The following is a 6,225-nucleotide window of genomic DNA, read 5'->3' as shown; positions in this document are numbered from 1 at the left end:
ATTCTTTTGTTTTCGATAGCATTAATTTCTGCTCTAATCTTTATTATTTCCTGTATTCTGCTAGTTTTGGGTTTTATTTGCTGTTCTTTTTCCAGCTCTTTAAGGTATAAGGTTAGGTTTTGTATGTGAGACCTTTCTTCCTTCTTAGGAAGGCCTGGATTGCTATATACTTCCCTCTCATGTGTCTTTGCTGCATCCCAGAAGTTTTGGGCTGTGGTGTTATCATTTTCATTGGCTTCCATGTACTTTTTAATTTCCTTTTTAACTTCCTGCTTAGCTCATTCATTGTTTAGTAGGATGTTCTTTAGTTTCCAAGTATTTGTTATCTTTTCAAATTTTTTCTTGTGGCTGATTTTGAGTGTCATAGCGTTGTGGTCTGAAAATATCCATGGTATGGTCTCGATCTTTTTGTACTTGTTGAGGGCTGATTTGTGTTCCAATATGTAATCTATTCTGGAGAATGTTCCATGTGCCCTGGAGAAGAATGCGTACTCTGCTTTAGGATGAAATGTTCTGAATATATCTGTTAAATCCATACAGTCCAGTGTGTCATTCAAAGCCATTGTTTCCTTGTTGATTTTCTTTTTAGATTATTTGTCCATTGTTGTAAGTGGAGTGTTGGAGTCCCCTACTATTATGGTATTATTATTGAGTTTCTTTATGTTTGTGATTAATTGATTTGTATATTTGGGTGGTTCCACATTTTGAGTATAAATGTTTATAATTGTTAGGATTTCTTGGTGGATAGACCCCTTAATTATGATATAATGCCCTTCTTCATCTCTTTTTACAGTCCTTATATTAAAGTCTAGATTGTCTGAGATAAGTATGGCTACTCCAACTTTCTTTTGTCAACCATTAGCATGATAGATGGTTCTCCATTCCCTTACTTTCAATCTGAAGGTGTCTTTAGGTCTAAAGTGGGTCTCTTGTAAACAGCATATAGATGGATCTTGTTTTTTTATCCATTATGTTACCCTGTGTCTTTTGATTGGAGCATTTAGGCCATTGATGTTTAGAGTGAGTACTGAAAGATATGAATTTATTGCCACTATGTTGTCTATAGAGTTGGAATTTCTGGTGGTGTTCTCTGGTCCTTTCTCATTTTTGTTGCTTTTGGTCTTTTTTTTTTCTTTTGTCTTTTCTCCCCTCAGAGGGTCCCCCTTAAAACTTCTTACAGGGCTGGTTTAGTGGTTATGAACTCCTTTAATTTTTGTTTTCTGGGAAACTTTTAATCTGTCCTTCTATTTTGAATGACAGCCTTGCTGGATAAAGAATTCTTGGCTGTATATTTTTCCAGTTCAGCACATTGAATATATCCTGCCACTCCTTTCTGGCCTGTCTGGCCTGTCAAGTTTCTTTGGGTAGGTCTGTTGCAAACCTGATATGTCTTCCCTTGTAGGTTAAGGACTTTTTTTTCCTTTGTTGCTTTCATGATTCTTTCCTTGCCTGAGTATTTTATGAATTTGACTAAGATATGCCTTGCTGTTGGTCAGTTTTTGTTGAATCTAATGGGAGTCCTCTGTGCTTCCTGGATTTTGATGTCTGTGTCTTTCCCCAGGTTAGGAAAGTTTTCTGCTCTGATTTTCTCACATAAGTGATCTATTTATGTACTTATCTACATATGAAGATCTCTGCTGTGCTGGCTCAGAGTCAGTCTTGCCCCATTAAATGTTCAGTTGCCAGGCGCAGGGGTGGGGGGTTTGGTTACCTCCACTGGGGGTGCAGTGTTGCTCTCTGAATTTGTTTTGAAAGTGTTGCAGGAGAACATGGAACCACCCCCCTCTCTGGTCCCTGGACAGGAGATCTCACACCCGCCACAGTTCAGGAAGCCCTCATAGAATAGTGAGGGCTGTCAGTGCACCATGCAGGACAGCTCTGCTGCATTTTACCTTTGCTGCGTGGATGGGAGTCAAAACCTGAAATTTTAAAGGACCCAGCACTGCATGGATCTTTCCGCCTCCTGCAGAGTATAGCCCCTTTCTGCTGTGTCTGATGTCTTTTGTCCCCGAAAAACAGTCCTACTCCTGCATGGTACCCAGGATCTATGGTGTAGCACTGCTAAAAGCAGCAACCAGGTTATCTGTTCTGTGCCACTGTTTCCTGCTGAAGGAAGGTCTTTAGCTGGCACCTGCAGGGTCTTTTGTCTTTGTAGAGGAAATATACCCTCTTCCAAATGTACTCCAGGAAGGGGAATGTCCTTTCCCAATGCAACCCAAGAGGTCCCTACACCATGCTATGTACTCCAGGGCCAGCTCCCTCCTCCACAGGAGTGCACACTGCAGCTCCACTCTGGAGAAAGTCACACACTTCCAAAACCTCAGAGTTCGAGCTCCACACACTGTTTGCAAAAAACTTGCCACATTCAGTACCTCTCCCTCCCCAGTCATGGTCCAGAGAGGCTTTCCTCTTGTACTAACCTGACACCACAATCTCTCAACCCCTCTCTGTTTCTCTCCCTTTGTCTCTTCATGGGAATGTTTCCCTTCCCTCCATGGCACCACCATTTTTCTCTCCCCAATTCACTTTCATGCCCTTTGCACCTGTCACACTGTCTCCCTCCAATCTTGGAGATTCTTCTGCCAGTCCTCAGATTGATTTCCTGTGTGTTCCAAGTGATCTGACCTCACTACAGCTGTTTTTGAAGGATGAGAAAAGCCCAGGCTCTCTCTACTTCTCTGCCATCTTAATTCCTCTTTCCAATTTGTTCTAGTTTTAAAACTAGAAACAGATCATGATGTATGCAGGGCTTAATTACAGCAGACCTTCTCTGTTTTATTATGTCAAAGATTTACCCTCCACTATACCCACTCTGATTTAAAGATCTCCCTTAGGGGCACCTGGGTGATTTTCAGTTGGTTAAGTATTTGACTTCCGCTCAGGTCATGATCTCACGGTTTGGGAGTTAAAGCCCCATCTTGGGCTCTGTGCTGACAGCTCAGAGCCTGAAGCCTGCTTTGAATTCTGTGTCTCCGTCTCTCTCTGCCTCTCCCCCACTTGTGTTCTGTTTGTCTCCCTCTCAAAAATAAATAAACATTAAAAAGTTTTTAAAGATCTCCCTTAGAATGTAGTTGCACTAACAAAGACGGGGGTAAGAATGGGGGAGTGGAGTGCAGAATAACTGCTCCTGTCAATTCATTCATTTCTGTAGGAAATAATCTAGCTCTTACCCCTGAAAGTCTGGGCAGTGTGCTAAGTGCTAGAGTAAATCAGATGTTCTTGATTCCTATAAAAAAAAAAAAAAAAGAAAAAAAAAAGAAAGAAGGAATTCAGTCCATAGTTTATTTTCTGTTCTTGCCCCCCCCACATTTTGCTCCCTGACCCTGTCTGTTACCAGGAACCATTCCACAGAGGTGCAGTTCCCAGTGAGAGATCAGTCAGAGAACTGGGTAAGTCCTCAAAGAATCCAAGGCCAGTGGCATGATGAAACTGGCACTTCTCATCACGTGCAATCCCCCGTACCCTGTTAGTCCTCTCTGGCTTTCTCTGTTTTCCTCTGTACCCACATGTTGGCATTAAAGTACAGTGCTTGTACTTGTGAGCACATTCTTATGTAGCCTTCTTTTTTTTTTAATGTTTATTTTTGAGAGAGAGTTAGAGAGACAGAGTGTGAGCTGGGGAGGGGCAGAGAGAGAAGGAGACAGAATCTGAAGCAGGCTCCAGGCTCTGGGCTCTCAGCACAGAGCCTGATGCGGGGCTTGAACTCACGAACTGTGAGATCATGACTTGAACCGAAGTCAGATGCTTAACCGACTGAGCCACCCAGGCACCCATCTTATGTAGCCTTCAAAAACAAATGTGGTACTAGCATAAAAATAGACAAACTAATGGACAAAAATTGAGAACCTAGAAAGAAAGCCAGCCATATATATTCAACTAGTATTTGAAATAAGAACCAGGAATAGTTAATGGAAAAAAGACAGTGTCTTCAATAAATTCTGGAGGAACTGGGTATTCTGGTATAAAATAATGAGCCTAGGTCTCTATCTTATACCACTTAAATATTAACTCTAAATAGATTAAATGTAAGACCTGAAACCATGAGACTCATAGAAGAAAATTAGGAAAAAAGCTCCTAGATATGGTCTTGGTAATGATTTTTTGGAAATCATACATAAAGCATAAGCAACAAAGTAAAAAACAAACATGTGGGACTACATCAAACTTAAAAGTTTCTGCACAGCAAAAGAAACCATCAACAAAGAGTAAAGACAACTTGTGGATGGGAAATTGCAAACCATGTATCTGATAAGAGGGTAATGTTCAAAATCTATGAACACCTCAAGAGCAAAAAACCCAAATATTCCAATAAAAAATGGAGAAAGGAGTTGTGTGGGGATTTTTCCAAAGATGTACAAATGACCAGCAAGTACACAAATAATGCTCATTGCTGGTCATTGTGGAAATGCAAATTAAAACCACAGTGTGATAGCTCCTCATGCCTGTTAGAATGGCAATAATAATAATAATCAATAATTAATAATAATAATAATAATACAAGAAATAAATGCTGGTATGTCTGTGGAGAAAAGGGAACATTGTATATTGTTGATGGGATTATAAATTGGTAACCCCATTATGGAAAACAGTATGGAGTTTCCTCAAAAAATTAAAAATGGAACTATTATATGATCCAGGAGTTCCACTTCTGGGAATATAATAAAGGAAACAAAAACTAACTTGAAAAGATATGTGCACCACCAAATTCATAGCAACATTATTTACAAGAGCCAAGACATAAAAACAGCCTAGGTGTCCAGTGAATAATGAATGGATGAAGAGTTGTGGTATATGTGTATATATATACCACGGATTATTATTCAGCCCTATAGAACAATGAAATCCTACCATTTGAGACAACATGGATGAAACTTGAAGGCATTTTGGTAGGTGAAATAAGAGAAAGTCAGATACTGTATGATCTCATTTATATGTGAAACATAAAACAAAACCCCCAAACACCCAAATCATAGAAAAAGGTATAAGATTTGTGGTTACCAGAGGTAGGAGAAGGGGAATTGGAGGAAAGTGGTTAAAGTGTACAAACTTTTAATTATAAATTAGTAGGAATGTAATGTACAGCATTATGACTTTTAACACTGCTATGTGATATGTAGGAAAGTTGAGAGTAAATCCTGAGTTCTCATCACAAAGAGAATTGTTTTTCTTTTTATTGTGTGTATATGAGATGATGGATATTAACTAAATCTATTGTAATCATTTTACAATATATGAAAATCAAACAATCATGTTGTACACCTTAACATATACAGTCATGCATGTCACTTATTTCTCAATAAACCTGGAAAAAAATCTGACAGTAGGCCCCCCCCATCTGTGGGAGATTTGTCCAAGAGCCCCAGTGGATGCCTGAAATTGCAGATACTGCCAAACCCTTTATGTATTATGTGTTTTTCTGTGAATACATACCTATGATAAAGTTTAATTTACAAATTTGGCACAGTAAGATATTAACAACAGTAAAATATTCATAGTACAGTTATAAAAATATATTGTAATGAAAGTTGTGTGAATGTATTCTCTTTCTTTCAAAATACTTTGTTGTACCTTATCCACTCTTCTTGTGATGATGAGATGATAAAATGCCTACGTGATGAGATAGAGTGGGACAAATGATATACATAGGCATTGTGACAGAAGCTGCTGTTAACATTCTCATGAGTCATCAAAGGAGGATCATCTGTTTCCAGACCATGGTTGACCACAGACAACTGAAACCGCATAAAGCTAAACTGTGAAGAAAAGAGGATTTCTGTATTTTTGTTGATTTTTTCTATTATTTTCCTGGTCTCTATCCTATTATTTCTGTTTTGATCTTAATAATTTCTTTCCTTATGCGAAATTGGGTTTAGCTTGTTCTTTTTCTGGTTCTCTGGGGGTGTAAAGTGAGGTGTTTTGAGATCTTTCTTTTTTCTTAATGCAGGCATTTGTCATTGTAGATTTTCCCTGAGGGCTACTTTTGTAGCACCCCATAGGTTTTGCTATGTTGTATTTCCATTTTCATTTGTTAAAAAATAGTTTTTGATTTTTCCATTGATTTCTACTTTGGTCCATTGGTTGATCAGGATTATGTTGTTTAAATTACATGTATTTGTAATTTCTTCGGTTTTCCTCCTATTATTGATCTGGTCCAGATCATTGTTGCTAGAAGAGACATTTGGTATGACTTCAATATTTTAAAATTTGTTTAGATTTGTTCCATGA

This window comes from Panthera uncia (assembly GCF_023721935.1).
Source record: "Panthera uncia isolate 11264 chromosome B3 unlocalized genomic scaffold, Puncia_PCG_1.0 HiC_scaffold_1, whole genome shotgun sequence".
NCBI classification, from domain to species: domain Eukaryota; kingdom Metazoa; phylum Chordata; class Mammalia; order Carnivora; family Felidae; genus Panthera; species Panthera uncia.
This window is presented reverse-complemented; position numbering follows the sequence as displayed.